The 16,067-nt window shown below is 45.7% G+C and overlaps 1 protein-coding gene across 7 annotated transcripts in view; it reads left to right on the forward strand.

Annotated features, from left to right (window-relative positions):
- Positions 1-16,067, forward strand: part of snx9b (sorting nexin 9b) — a 237,976-nt gene that overhangs the window by 45,320 nt on the left and 176,589 nt on the right. Inside the window, exon 2 of one of the 7 annotated variants that reach the window (XM_078229975.1) lies at positions 12,500-12,652. The exons of 5 other annotated variants lie outside the window; for them this stretch is intronic. The gene's annotated coding sequence lies outside the window, so the exon portion shown is untranslated. One more of the 7 variants, XM_078229973.1, reaches the window with a different exon arrangement.

A 16,067-nucleotide genomic window follows, 5' to 3' on the forward strand; every position in this document is an offset into this window, starting at 1 on the left:
TCAGAGTCCTACCATTTATCCTGTACGTTCTACTTTGGTTTGTCCTTCCAAAGTGCAATATCTCTCACTTGTCTGCGTTAAATTCCATTTGCCATTTTTCAGCCCATTTTTCTAGTTGGTCCAAATCCCTCTGCAAGCTTTGAAAACCTTCCTCACTGTCCACTACACCTCCAATCTTTGTATCATCAGCAAACTTGCTGATCCAATTTACCACATTATCATCTAGATCATTGATATAGATGGACCCAACACCGATCCCTGCGGCACACCACTCAGGCCTCCACTCAGAGAAGCAATCCTCCACAACCACTCTCTGGCTTCTTCCATTGAGCCAGTGTCTATTCCAATTTACCACCTCCCCATGTATACCTAGCGACTGAACCTTCCTAACTAACCTTCCTAACTAACCTCCCATGAGGGACCTTGTCAAAGGCCTTGCTGAAATCCAGGTAGACAACATCCACCGCCTTCCCTTCATCCACTTTCCAATGGGATGAAGCAGCAGTATAATATGAAGGGTACCATTCTTAGCAGTGTGGAGGATCAGAAGGACCTTGGGGTCCGGGTCCATAGGACTCTTAAATCGGCCTCGCAGGTGGAGGATGCGGTCAAGAAGGCGTACGGTGTACTAGCCTTCATTAATCGAGGGATTGAGTTTAGGAGTCGGGAGATAATGCTGCAGCTTTATAGGACCCTGGTTAGACCCCACTTGGAGTACTGCGCGCAGTTCTGGTCACCTCATTACAGGAAAGATGTTGAAGCCATTGAAAGGGTGCAGAGGAGATTTACAAGGATGTTGCCTGGATTGGGGGGCATGCCTTATGAGGATAGGTTGAGGGAGCTTGGTCTCTTCTCCCTGGAGAGACGAAGGATGAGAGGTGACCTGATAGAGGTTTACAAGATGTTGAGAGGTCTGGATAGGGTAGACTCTCAGAGGCTATTTCCAAGGGCTGAAATGGTTGCTACGAGAGGACACCGGTTTAAGGTGCTGGGGGGTAGGTACAGAGGAGATGTCAGGGGTAAGTTTTTCACTCAGAGGGTGGTGGGTGAGTGGAATCGGCTGACGTCGGTGGTGGTGGAGGCAAACTCGTTGGGGTCTTTTAAGAGACTTCTGGATGAGTACATGGGATTTAATGGGATTGAGGGCTATAGATAGGCCTAGAGGTAGGGATATGATCGGTGCAACTTGTGGGCCGAAGGGCCTGTTTGTGCTGTGGCTTTCTATGTTCTATGTAACCTCATCGAAAAACTCTAATAGATTGGTCAAACACGACCTACCACACACAAAGCCATGTTGACTCTCCCTAATAAGTCCCTGTCTATCCAAATATTTGTAGATCCTATCCCTTATCACACCTTCCAATAACTTGCCCACCACCGACGTCAAACTTACTGGCCTATAATTTCCCGGATTTCTTTTGGAACCTTTTTTAAACAACGGAACAACATGAGCCACCCTCCAATCATCCGGCACCTCCCCCGTGAATACTGACATTTTAAATATGTCTGCCAGGGCCCCTGCAAGTTCAACGCTAGCTTCCCTCAAGGTCCGTGGGAATACCCTGTCCGGTCCTGGGGATTTATCCACTCTGATTTGCCTCAAGACAGCGAGCACCTCCTCTCCTTTAATCTGTAAAGGTTCCATGACCTCCCTACCTGTTTGCCCTATTTCCGTAGACTCCATGCCCGTTTCCTCAGTAAATACGGATGCAAAAACACCATTTAGTATCTCCCCCATCTCTTTTGGTTCCATACACAGTCTACCACTCTGGTCTTCAAGAGGACCAATTTTATCCCTCACTATCCTTTTGCTCCTAACATACCTATAGAAGCTCTTTGGATTTTCCTTCACTCTGTCTGCCAAAGCAACCTCATGTCGTCTTTTAGCCCTCCTGATTTCCCTCTTAAGTAGCTTCTTGCACTTTTTATACTCCTCGAGCATCTGATGTGTTCCTGGCTGCCTGTACATTTCATACAACTCTCTCTTCCTCTTAATCAGTGTTACACTGATTACACTAAGAGATATTAGCACAGGTAAAATGGTGGTTAAACCTCCTTGGATTTTCATGCTACACTCCGTGGCCTGGGCCTTGGCTCCTCCCTCTGCGACTAAATCTGAACTTCCTAACCCACAGGTCACAGTCAGTAAGGAAAGGCGACAGCACCTCCTCCTCAATCATCCTCAACACCAGTGTCCCATAAGGCTTTGTCCTCAGCCCCCTGCTATACTCATTCACCTTTGACTGTGTGGCCCCTCCAACTTGATTTTCAAGTTTGTTGATAACACCACTGTAGTGGGTCGGATCTCAAACACTGATGAGACGCAGTACAGGAAAGAGATAGAGAAACGGGTGCGACAACAATCTGTCCCTCAATGTCAACAAAACGAAGGAGATAGTCATTGACTTAGGAAGTGTAGTGGAGAACATGCCCTTGTCTACATCAATGGGGACGAAGCAGAAATGGTTGAGAGCTTCAAGTTTTTAGGTATCCAGATCACCAACAACTTGTCCTGGTCCCCCTCATGTTGACACTGTAGTTAAGAAAGCCCACCAATGCCTCTACTTTCTCAGAAGACTAAGGAAATTTGGCTACGACTCTCTCCAACTTTTACAGATGCACCATAGAAAGCATCCTTTTTAGATGCATTAAAGCTTGGCGTGGCTCTTGCTCTGCCAAGACTGCAAGAAACTACAAAAAGTCGAGAATGTAGCCCAATCCATCATGCAAATTAGCCTCCCATCCATTGACTCTGTCTACACTTCCCGCTGCCTCAGAAAAGCAGCCAGCATAATTAAGGACCCCATGCACCCGGATGTACAGTCTTCCATCTCCTTCTGTCGGGGGAAAAAGATACAAAAGTCTGAGCTCACGTAACGACTGACTCAAGAATAGCTTCTTCCCTGCTGCCATCAGACTTTTGAATGGACCTCCCTTGCATTAAGTTGATCTTTCTCTACACCCTAGCTATAACTGTAACACTACATTCTGCACTCTCTCCTTTCCTTCTCTATGAATGGTATGTTTTGTCTGTATAGCATGCAAGAAACAATACTTTTCATTGTATACAGAATGATAGGGAATGGGATAGCTTGATCTTGGTTTCGGACAAAGCTCGGCACAACATCGAGAGCCAAAGAGCCTGTACTGTGCTGTACTGTTCTATGTTCTATGTATGTATACTAATACATGTGACAATAACAAGTCAAATCACTTAGACACACTTCAAAGGAAACTTCCACATCCCTAGCCACATTGGAGGTGCTGATGATACAGTTGTTATACCTGTTAATTCTCAGATACTTTCGACGTGAGGATGGTTAGGTACACTGCCATAAGTAGGATTCCTATTACGGCCAGGTGTGACAGAATGCGGACCCATGGGTGGATTTGGACATTTGAACCCCAATCCCAGAGGTCCTCCCATCATGTAGTGACTCTAATTTCACTAATGTTGTTTTTTATTTCCCTTGTTTGTTGCACTACTTTGAGAAAGATCTTGTGGGCTGTGATCAATTGTGTCTGAATTTGTTGAAATTTTTCAGGTAGAAGTGTTATCCCAGAATCAAATTTTTCAAAATAGTCCCCAAGCTTTGTCTCAATTCCTCGCTCATGTTTATTAGTGTTTTCTCTTCTGTGTATGTCTACCATCACAATTAATCCTATCCTGGTGGGAATCTGTGGTTTAATGCAAAAGGTAGTGTTGTGGATGTTACAAATGGCTGCCCCATACTGGTAATTTTCTAGTGAGGTTGTAATGCAATATTCTCCCCCCTATAAGTCACCTGGGTGACATCCCTTTCCAAATTTCGAATTTCCAATATACAATTTAGGTGAGTCGGGTTGTTCTGAATCCACACAGGGCATGTTCATTTTCATACACCAGATATGGGCATACGACCGTTTTGTCTGTGTGTTCACGTTTCTCCAGACAGGTGCCTATGAGCTTCCCTCCTTTCTCAACCACATACGGTAGAGTCCCCTGGTATCCCATCCACATCCCTCCTTTAATGATCCCTATAGAATCATAGAAGAAGAATCATAGAAACCCTACAGTGCAGAAGGAGGCTATTCGGCCCATCGAGTCTGCACCGACCACAATCCCACCCAGGCCCTACCCTCACATATTTTACCCACTAAGCCCTCTAACCTACACATCTCAGGATTCTAAGGGGCAATTTTTAACCTGGCCAATCAACCTAACCCGCACATCTTTGGACTGTGGGAGGAAACCGGAGGAAACCCACGCAGACATGAGGGGAATGTGCAAACTCCACACAGACAGTGACCCGAGCCGGGAATCGAACTCGGGACCCTGGAGCTGTGAAGCAGCAGTGCTAACCACTGCGCTACCGTGCCGCCCATATTTTCAGCTTCAAAAAGTCTCAACCCGACCTTATCTTTTAATATTACTGGGATCCCCAACACCATTCCTAGTGCAGTCCCCGGGGTTCCTTTACAACTATCATTAGACCAGACCTTGGTCAGTTGCCGTAATTGGCAGTTAGTGACATTGGGGTGTCTTTTTCCCCGTTGCAAGTGTTCAGTCTGTTCATCACTGATCCAGGATGGAACTTTCCCCCTGCCAACCTGGTCGAGATTCTCTCTTAACTGCTCGACCATCCATTGCCCATAGATGCTACATAGGGTTCGGTTCTGTTGCCTGGCATCATCTTCCACCCTCCCTTGGGCGATCTGATTAATAGTTTGGGCATGTCCTTCTAGTACAGTAACCATAAGGCTACTAGTCTTGTTCTCGGCCAAATCTCCCTCGGCATCTTGCCGAGCATTTTCATTTGAGCTGTCCAAGGTCTGTTTAACTTGTCGGGTTAGGACTCTGAGCTTATTATCCAAATCAGCCAGATCCAGTGCGTTAATGGTGGATACCCTCGCTCCGTATGCAGTCGTCAGATCATTCGGGATTTCCCCCCTCTTGCGCCCCTCTGACCTGGGTGTCTCTTCCCCCACGCGTCCCAGTCTTTCGGCTTAGCAGCCTCTGGGTCAAGTGGAGGTACAGTTTTCTAAGTGGGGAGGGACACCAGTCTGGTAATTGTGTTCCGGCTAAATCTACCACTACTGGTACCAATTCGTAGTGTGTGTTGTCGAATAATATTTTCCCTGTATGTTTTAGTATCAACCCATTTTGGGGCCCTGGGGTGGTTTCGGGACAAGTGGGGATGGGTATGCTAACAGTTGGTCTTAACCCATTCTTAATTTCATAGTATATGTACTCATTCTGAATAACCTTACCGGGGCACTTCTTTCCTAATTCCAGCCCTTTTTCTGGGCCCATGGGCTAGACAGGCTAGCTCCATGCACCCATGGTTAGTGTAGGCCCACCAATCACTAGTGAGGATCATCCTTAGGGAGCAATAATCAGAGCTCCCATTATCTTTCCTGTACACCACTCTTTGGTTATTACACCCATAGGTGATACTCTTATTGGGGTGTACCTATAGGATGCCATCCTCACATTTGCCCTCATCTGGTGGGGTGAACCACATATATCTGGGGTATCGTAGGCTGGTCTTCGGTTGGTGTGGTGTCTGGTTCAGTCTGAGACGAGGAGTCCCAGATAGCAGAGAAGTATGTAGTTCATTCTGGGGGAGATCAAGGTAGCACCTGTTAATTCTTACTAATACCTGATTCTCTTTCCCCTTTTCTTTACAAAAAAAACCAAAGAAATAAGTAAATGAATAATAAAGGCCCAATAGTGTCATACAAAGGGTTGGTCGGCAATCAGTATTTAATGGGGTTGAGTGGGGCAAGGAGTTTGCAGAGCGTGAAAACAAAATGTTGGGTATGTGGCATGTGTCCTTATTGTTGGAGGACTATGGCACAGTATAACTTTAGATTCTTCATCCCACAACCAAACTCTGGTGTGTCGGAAAATTATGGCGCAGTATAATGTGGGCAGATAAGCCCTTTTCAATTGAGTGATGTGTGGAGTGGATGGATAAAGCTATTTACAATTTGGACTGGGTGGTCCTGATTCTTCCTTAGTGGAGGGAACCTACATGGGCGGACTTTGGCTGCCGGGTACCCACTGCATTACCACCTCTGGTAGTGAGTGCCGGGTCAAAAGGTTCTGGGAGTCCCGGTACCAGGGGCGCCATAGTGGGTAAGGTTTGCAGGTGCCCCATCCTTTTGGTTGAGGTCCCCTGGGTCAGGGTTTTATTCCTGAAGCCCTGTAAATTGGGGCGGGAACCGAGGGTGCGTGTGCTGGTCCTGGGGGTACTGGGTGGGGGTTATAGTGGCTTGTTGGGCCGGTCCTTCGAGGGGCATGGGTCGGGGTCCATCGTCGGGGAACCGCTGAGATGGTCGTGTGGGGTAGTTGGGTGGTGCCCTATAGTTCCGGGCAAAATGGTTGGGTTGCCCGCAGGTATAACACTGTGCTTGTGGTGGTGAGCCCCTGGGCTCGGCACTGTATTGTTCTTGGTGTCGGGGGTTGGGCCTATGGCCTGTGTGGCCTTGTGGCTCCCTGTGTCAGCAATAGTGTATGGGTCTTCCGGTTTGCTGGTCCCCTGAAATTTGGTGGTGCCCAACAGTCCCGGGCAAAATGGTTGGGTTGCCTGCAGTTATAGCACTGTGCTTGTGGGGGTGCATACCTGGGGTTGGTTTTATCTTATTCCCTGTACCTGGGGTTGGGAATATATCGGGGTTCTGCGCGGGGCTGCGGTTTTCTGTATCGATGATTGGCAGGGGTATATGGGGGTGAGTTTCCCTGTCCCCTGTTTCCACCTCCCCCTTCGTTACGCCAAACTGGGTGTCTGTGTGGATTGGGTTCATCATTTCGTGCTCCGCGGACTTGAGAGTGTCTGTTTGTCTGACTTCCCGGCGTCTGACTTTGGGCGGCACGGTAGCACAGTGGTTAGCACTGCTGCTTCACAACTCCAAGGACCTGGGTTCGATTCCTGGCTTGGGTCACTGTCTGTGTGGAGTTTGCACATTCTCCTCGTGTCTGCGTGGATTTCTTCCGGGTGCTCCGGTTTCCTAGATGGCGTTAGCCATTGGTAATGTATTTTTTCACATTTGTTCTTTGTGTATTTGTAATTGTTTTGTATTAACGTATTTGTAATAAACAAAAAGAATCCAAAGATGTGCGGGTTAGGTTGATTGGCCATGCTAAAATTGCCCCTTAGTGTCCTGAGATGCGTAGGTTAGAGGGATTAGTGAGTAAAATATGTAGGGATATGGGGGTAGGGCCTGGGTGGGATTGTGGTCGGTGCAGACTCAATGGGCCAAATGGTCTCTTTCTGTACTGTAGGGTTTCTATGATTCCCGTTCCCATACGCGAGTCATTTTGCGGATGGCCCAGGCTTCTGTATGTGTATTATCATCGGGGTCAAAATTCTCACAGGCTTTCCGACTCCCCTCGGTGGTGTGTGCTATCAGGGTCTGGCTCCATGTGGACCGGTGGTGTGCGCTGAATTGGACTCGATTTAATTGGCCGAAAACCGCAACAAATTGGTTCCATAGTCGGCCAGCATATGCTGTCGGGTGCTCCCCTCTCTTTTGTTGGCAGTCGTTTAAGCCTTTTACCGGGTCATCCCTATTGTAGCCTATGGCGGCCAGAACGGCTGTCGTCTTTTCTGGTAGGGTTCCCCCGGCCACGTTCTGGGGTTCGGGTAGGGCGGAATGGATGGCAGGACTTAAACATAGCAAAATAAGTTTAACCCCTTCTGCCTCATCTCAGCCGTTTAAAACACGATATTGGGTGACCTGGTCAAAGAGAGCATGTGGATCCCCGGAGGGTTCGACTACCCCAATCACTTTAGCTATGTCAGTGAGCTGTGTCATGGTGTATGGAGTGGTTCTGTGCGTCCTGTCATTGGGTGGTGACCGGATTCATTGATATGGGAACCGGATTAGTGACTGGATTTATAGGAATGGGAATTGGCCTAGGGGCTGAGACCGGGTTTTCCGGGATGGGGGCCGGATTAGGTGGTGCCGTTGGTTCCATTACTGGGAACAGAGGTGGAGGTTCCCAGTCAGCCATGACGCTAGCTGTTGCATAATGGCAGGCATCCTCTTCTAAATCCCCCCACTCTATCTCTGGGTCACTGTCCCCAGTTTCGGTGGTATATGCACACATTACACCCCTTTTTATGGCTAGTTGTGATTTTAAATCTTCAATCTCGTGCAGGCATTTGGAGTGGTCTGTTGCGCGGTATTTGCTTTTTCTGCTTGGTGCAAAACTTTTACTGCAGCCTGCAGGTCGCTGCATTTACGTTTAACTTCCTCTACCTGTTGCAGCGCAGCCTCTCTCTCTGACAGCCTTTAGGTAGGCTCTATCACATTGAGCCTGGAACTGGCTCATATGTATCATATTAATCTGGTTCCTTTCCTCTCATGTGCCTACCTCCGCTTCCAATTGTTGTATGTGCGTGGTAGCACTCATTAAGTCCTGCTTTAGTTGGGTTACCTGGGCTTCTCTGCCCCGTTTAACCCGGATAATCTCCGCTTCTCTACCACGGAGCTGTTCTAGACAACTGGCGATCGCAATCGCCTTCCTGAGCTTGGGAGCCCTTTTACCCACTTCTTTATGGGCATGACTCCAACAATTCTCTCCCTCTGATCCCAGATCCGGTTTTGGGGCATCACCCCACTGCACCTATTTAGGCATGGTTCAAATATAAACGGAGGACTTCCTCCCATTTGGCATGACTGGCCATAATTATTTCCTTTTAGGGTTCGTCACGTGGGTATGGGTAAGGGATCAGGATAGGGGTCTGGTTTTCACTAAATTCCCTCTCGTAAATTTTACCCAAATTCCCTTGACTGTTCTAGTTCTAACTAAACAGTTTGTCCACCTTGTGTTACACACACACCGGGTTTATGGCCCAATTTACTGGTCGAATCTGTATTATTCCTTCACTCACTTAAGACTGGCTGTCATGTGGGGCAGCTGCCCTCTTAATTCAGGCTCAGATGAGTGTTGGAGAATGTCGGGCTGCACGTTCGACTTCGGAGCAAAGTATCACTTCTTATTGAGGGACTGTCTGGCGTGCCAAATGTTGTACCTGTTAATTCTCAGATACTTTCAACCAGTTTGCTTACTCCAAGGTTTTACTCCGGTGCCCTTATTTGCAAGATGGACAAAGGACAAACACAAGTAAAGGTTCAACAAGTTTATTAATAATAACACTATTAACCCTTAAATTACCCACATAAAACAAGAGGATACCCCAGATTCAAGTGGACTACCCGCAAAGTTGGTTTAGTTAAACTGCAGGCCCGATTTTCTGAGTCCCTCTGGTCCGTTGTCACGGCGAGTCTCGATGGCAGCTTCTTCCTTCTCTGGTCAGTCTTCCGAATGGTCAAGGTCACCTCCCTCGTTGAGTCTTCGCTGCTGGTGTGTCTGAGATATGTACCTTTATCTGCCTGCCTGCCTTTCCAGAAACTCCTCTGGTTTCCGGCCAATGAGGTGCTAGGAGGGGGTTCCAATACCCAGTCTGCCTGACAGGACACCAGGACCCGCCCCCAGGTGTTCATTTCCATGCTGTCACTTACCTTATCTGACAACACATTACATGTAACTGCAGGAACTCTAGGGTAAACACAGTAAGAAGTCTCAACACCAGGTTAAAGTCCAACAGGTTTATTTGGTAGAGACTTCTTACTATGTTTACCCCAGTCCAACGCCGGCATCTCCACATCATGACTACCATCGACACCGCAAACTCTAGGGTGACAGAAAGTCTGGCCCGATCAGGGCTTCTAACAATAGGCCAGTGCATTTCAATGGGGTGCAATGATCTCCTGCTGGGTCTCAAGAGTGCAATGATGTCTGATGGGTCAGGCCCAGACATGTTTGTGTATTTGTATAGTTGGCCTGCCCAAGGTTTGACTGTGTGTGATTTTAATCTGCCCAATACTTTAATTTAGGATATCCAATTTAATCGGCCTTAAAACTAGACCCTGATTATATTACCACACAATGTAACGTCTCTTCCCAGGATATATAGTCTGTATCATAACAGGAGTCAGTCAAAGATTCTATAACCCCAAAACAACTAAAATACAAAAAAAATACATGTGCCCATAAGTAGGGATACCTCAGCCACTATGAGGACTCGTAGAACCCTACCCACTACCTTCATTTTAAACCACTTGCCCACCTTTCTGCTACTCATTTTAATCAAAGAACAATACAGCACAGGAACGGGCCCTTCGGCCCTCCAAGCCTGCGCCGCTCATGTGCCCACTAGACCATTCGTTTGTATCCCTCTATTCCCAGTCTGTTCATGTGGCTATCTAGATAAGTCTTAAACAATCCCAGCGTGTCCGCCTCAATCACCTTCCTTGGCAGTGCATTCCGGGCCCCCACCACCCTCTGTGTAAAATACGTCCCCCTGACATCTGTGTTGAACCTTGCCCCCCTCACCTTGAACCCGTGACCCCTTGTGTTCGTCACCTCCGACCTGGGAAAAAGCTTCCCACTGTTCACCCCATCTATGCCCTTCATAATTTTATACACTTCTATTAGGTCGCCCCTCATCCTCCGTCTTTCCAGGGAGAACAACCCCAGTTTACCCAATCTCTCCTCATAGCGAAGCCCCTCCATACCAGGCAACATCCTGGTAAACCTTCCCTGTACTCTCTCCAAAGCCTCCACGTCCTTCTGGTAGTGCAGCGACCAGAACTGGACGCAGTATTCCAAATGTGGCCTAACCAACGTTCTATACAGCTGCAACATCATATGCCAACTTTTATATTCTATGCCCCGTGCAATAAAGGCAAGCATGCCATATGCCTTCTTCACCACCCTCTCCACCTGTGCTGCCACCTTTAAGGATCTGTGGACTTGTACACCCAGGTCCCTCTGTGTGTCTATACTCCTGATGGTTCTGCCATTTATTATATAGCTCCCCCTTGCATTAGATCTACCGAAATGCATCACTTCGCATGTATCTGGATTAAATTCCATCTGCCATTTCTCCGCCCAATGTTCCAGCCTATCTATATCCTTCTGTATTCTCTGACAATGTTCATCACTATCCGCAACTCCAGCAATCTTCGTGTCGTCCGCAAACTTACTGATCACACCAGCTACATCTTCCTCCAAATCATTTATATATATATATATATATATATATCACAAACAGCAGAGGTCCCAGTACAGAGCCCTGCGGAACACCACTAGTCACAGACCTCCAACTGGAAAAAGACCCCTGCACTGCTACCCTCTGTGTTCTATGGCTAAGCCAGTTCTCCACCCATCTAGCTAGCTCACCTAATCACAATTGAAACAAAGGCTATCTGGTGAAAAAGTCCACCACTATATATACCAGGATTACAAGACGAGAAAATGGATAAAAATTGCACTGTTTTAACACCATGCAACCTGCTCACACACTCCTTAAGAATGAGAAGTACATGGAAGATCGGATAGGAGCAGGAGGAGGCCATTTGGCCCTTCGAGCCTGCTATGAGTACATTGTGGGATGCATTCCATAAAGGATCAATGAATATTCCTGGACACATCAGGATAACGAGTGAAAATTCTCAGTTACGCTCACTCATAAGATTGCCCCAATCAATGTGATAATTAACTTAACAGGATCAATTAAAGATGCAGTTACAGGGAATACATTCAAGGATAACAAGAATTAATGAAGAACTGTGGAATATGAATCTATAAACAGGATAGTCAGCAAAGTTTGCCTCAGTCTCAGTATGGGGCGGCACAGTGGTTAGCACTGCTGCCTCAGTGCTAGGAACTCGAGTTCGATTCCGGCTATAGGTGACTGTGTGGAGTTTGCACTATCTCCCTGTGTCTGCGTGGGTTTCCTCCAGGTGCTTTGGTTTCCTCCCAAAGTCCAAAGATGTGTGGGTTGGGTGTATTAGCCATGGGAAATGTGCAGGGTTATGGGAATAGGGTGGAGGGGCGGGTCTAGGTGGGATGGTCTTTTAGTAAGTTCGTGCAGAAAGCCGAATAGCTTCTTTCAGCACTGTAGAGGTTCAGTATTCTAATTTGAAAAAGCACAGTATAGGATCAGCACAAGAAAATAATTACAGGGGGTACAGCCCAGGATTAACAGGGATCTGTGGATTACAACTCCAAGCCATTGCCTTTCATGGATTCTTTTTTAAAAAAAGCCGAAACCTCTGCAAGATTGTCGAACGTCCAGTTGGACCCTTCAAGGGTGACCAAAAGCTTTCAAATGCTCTCTAACCACATCAAAGCCTATGCATTTTTGTTGCACTGCAACCAAGAAGTTCTATAAGAGGCTTTCACTTCACCATAGATCCCAGTCCCATCATGCCTGGCAGTCTGCAAAACCCTCTGGTGATCCCTGAAGCCATGGAAACGTATGATAACAGACCGTGGATGTTGGTTGTCCCTAGGCCTCAAGGATAGGATACAGTGTGCCCCTTTGAGTTTATTCTGGCCTGCCTTTGTGTCAAGGCAACCAGCCTTCAAAAAATTGAATTGGGAGCCTGCCTTCAGCTTATTCTGGAAAACCGATCAACAGATATTCTTCCTTCGGCACAGATTCTTCTGTTCCATCCGGATATCTGACATACCATGCAGCTGATTCTCTAAGGATTGTAGCCGAGCCTCGACTGAAGAAGCAGCACTCTTGACATTAAGGATTCTATCTTCCGCCTCACTGAGTCTTCTGCCGGTACTCTGCAGTTCATCCAAGTGAGCATTAGTGTTCTGTGTCAAAACACCGAGTTTGTCATCTATAACTTTGATAATGTTTGCAGTCATCACCTGAAACATCTTGTGAGAGCACCGGACCCACAGCAACAGAGCTTTCCAACCAGGTGGTTGAATTTTGGACTTGCTGGAAATTACAGAGTGAGAGACTGTCATGGAGGGCATTGCAGTAATCATGAATTTCATTGGCGGAAAAAAGAAATTTGGTGCGGAATCGGATGCTGAGTTTGAAACTTACATCTGGGTTAATTGAGATGCCAAAGTTGATAAGATCAGCCTGAATCAGTGAAAAGGTTGAACTTGTATCTAACATTCTTTGTATTTTCTACATTTATTTCTTTTTTTTCAAATGCCTTTATACATGTCTGTATACATTTCAAATCATTTAATTGTAACTTGTGAATAAAGCTCAAAGTAATGGTTAATTTTACTTGAACATTTATATCTGATTCAAACTGAATTTATGTTGCTAGATTGATTTTTTTTTTTCTCTTGAATTTGACGGAACAGACCCTGCAGATAGAACCTGCCTTGAACATGTGAATGTGTATTCTTTTCCCATGAGCAAAAGAATACAAGAAACAGTAGTCGGAATAAGCCATTCAGATATGAACCTTTTGAGTCTGCTGCATCATTCAGTCAAGCCATAGCTGATCATCTTATGGAAACTTGATTAGTCATACCTTGTTTATACTTGATGAATGATCTGGTAGTGCTTACACTAAGAGATAGAGGCTGTCCTTCCGAATCACTAACTTGCTTATCTCTCTACAGCCTGGAAAAATGGTATTTAGGTTAGTAACTGTAAAAGGGGCTATGAAGCTTAATACTGCTTTCTAGTTCTTTATTTGTAGCCTGAAAGGGAGGGAGGGGGGCGGGGGGGGGGGCGTGGTTGGTGACATGGTGGTATTGTCACTGGATTAGTAATCCATAGACCCAGGGTAATGGTCTGGGTACCCAAGTTCGAATCCCATCATGACAGCTGGTGAAATTTGAATTCAGTAAAGATCTGGAATTAAAAGTCTAATGATCTTGCAACCATTGTCAATTGTTATAAACATCCATGTGGTTCACTTAATATCCCTTGGGGAAGGAAATCTGCCATCCTTGCATGGCTTGGCTGACATGTGGCTCCAGCTCCACAGCAATGTGGTTGACTCTTAAGCCACTCAATTCAAGGACAATTAGGGATGGGCAATGAATACTGGCACAGTCAGCAACGCCCACATCCCTTGAATTAATTTTTTAAAAAGAGTTATGGCACTTGAAGGTCTCTGCTCTGCCACTGTTTTGGGCAGTGAGTTCCAGAGCTTCAGCCCTTCTGGCTGAAAATATTTCTCCTCAACTTCCTTCTAATTCTTCTACCAATTGCTTTAAATCTATGCTGTCTGATTATTGATTTCTCTGCTAAGGGAAATAGGGCACCCTCTCTTGGCCCATCTTAATTGAGGTGCATGAAATGATGTCTTCCCTGAACTTCCATTATTCGAAAGGAAGCAACCCAAATCTATCCAACCTTTTCTCATAGCCAAATTTCTCCACTTCTGGCAGCTTCTTTGTAGATCTCCTCTGTATTCTCTCTAAGGCGATCACATCCTCATGTAAAGTGTCACCAGAAGTATATCCAGTATTTTAGGTATGGCCTAACTTGTGTTTCTCACAGTTCATCATAGAATCCTTACAATGCAGAAGGAGGCCGTTCAGCCCATTGAGTCTGAACCAACTTTCTGACAGAGCATTTTACCCAGGCCCACTCTCCCGCCCCCATCCCTGTAACCCCACACATTATTCCACTAATCCCCCTAATTTACACATATTGGGGGACAATTTAGCATGGCCAATCCATCTAACCTGCATATCTTTGGACTGTGGGAGGAAACCGGAGCACCCGGAGCAAACCCATGCTGACACGGGGAGAACATGCAAACTCCACACAGCCTGGAGTTGAACCTGGTGCTGTGCAGCAGCAGTGCTAATCTCTGTGCCATCATGCTGCCCTAGTTCTAGTGTGACCTCCATGCTCTTGTATTCTATATCTTGTTGAACAAAGGAAAGTATCTCGTATGCTTCTTAACCATCTTATCTACTTGAACCTTCAGTGATCTGTGGATGTCCTTCTTTTCCTCTACATTTCTTGGTATCCTGCCATTTGTTATGCATCCTCTGCCTCATTTTTCATCCTAAAATGCATTTTCTTTCTCTTTTCTGGATTGAAATCTATTTCTCACTTTTTTTCATACTTTACTGTATCTTACAGCTTTCTTCCTTACTATCGACCACCCAACGAATTTTTCAATCTCCCTTCTTTTTGGTTTTAATTATTTATATTTAAATACACACCAAAAACAAAAGACTAAATATTAAGCCTTTTGGAACTCCACTGGAAATAGCCTTTCAGTCACAGGAACACCCATTTACCATTGCTCTTTGCTTCCTGCCACTGAACCGGTTTTGAACTTGAATTGTTCTTGGATCCCATGGTTTCTTAATTTTGTGACTGGAATTAAAAGTCTAATGACCTTGAAACCATTGTCAATTGTTGTAAAAACCCATCTGCTTCACTGATGTCATTTAGGGAAGGAAATCTGCCATCCTTACCTGGCCCGGCCTACACATGACTCCAAATCCATAGCAATGTGGTTGACTCTTAAGCCACTCAATTCGAGGGCAATTAGGAATAGGCAATGGTTATTTGGGATCCAGTCCTGATAGAGTCTGTGGATTATATCAAATAAACTACCCACTTTGGCCTTAATTCAAACATGTCAGTCAGACGCAACATTCCTGTAACAAATCCATGCTGACAGTCTTTAGTTCATCTGTATCTTTCTAAATAGCAGCCTATACCCTCCCTTATTTTCCTTATAATTTGCTACCACCGCTGTTGGCTGACTGACCTGCAATTACTGAGTTTTATTCCTTTTTGTATGACAGGAACAACCGGAGCTCTGTGTAGTTTGAGAGGATTGGAAAATTATACTCAGAATTTCAATTTTTTTCTTCCCTTGCCTCTCTCAGCAGCCCGGGATACATTGAATCCAATTTTCAGTGAAGCTAAACCCCTTAATGTTTCTTCTCTCACCATTTTAATCCATCTAATATTTCACACCCTTCCCCTTAATGGTAATGTCACTTGTATGTGAAGACAGATGGAAATAATTAAAAACATTGTCCAAGCCTTTTGCTTCCATATACAAGTTACCTTTTGGGTCTCTAATTGGTCTTACTCTATTTGTCATTATCTTTGTGCTTTTTATGTATTAATTAAACCTCCTTTAAAATTTAATCCTCTCTTGGGAAGGCGATTGTGTTCTTTTTTTTGAGAGAGTCATTGTTGACATCCACATGGTAAAAATGTTATTTGCCATTTATCAGCCAAGCCAAATCCTCATCTGAG

This window comes from Mustelus asterias, chromosome 15 (genome assembly GCF_964213995.1).
Source record: "Mustelus asterias chromosome 15, sMusAst1.hap1.1, whole genome shotgun sequence".
Lineage (NCBI taxonomy): Eukaryota > Metazoa > Chordata > Chondrichthyes > Carcharhiniformes > Triakidae > Mustelus > Mustelus asterias.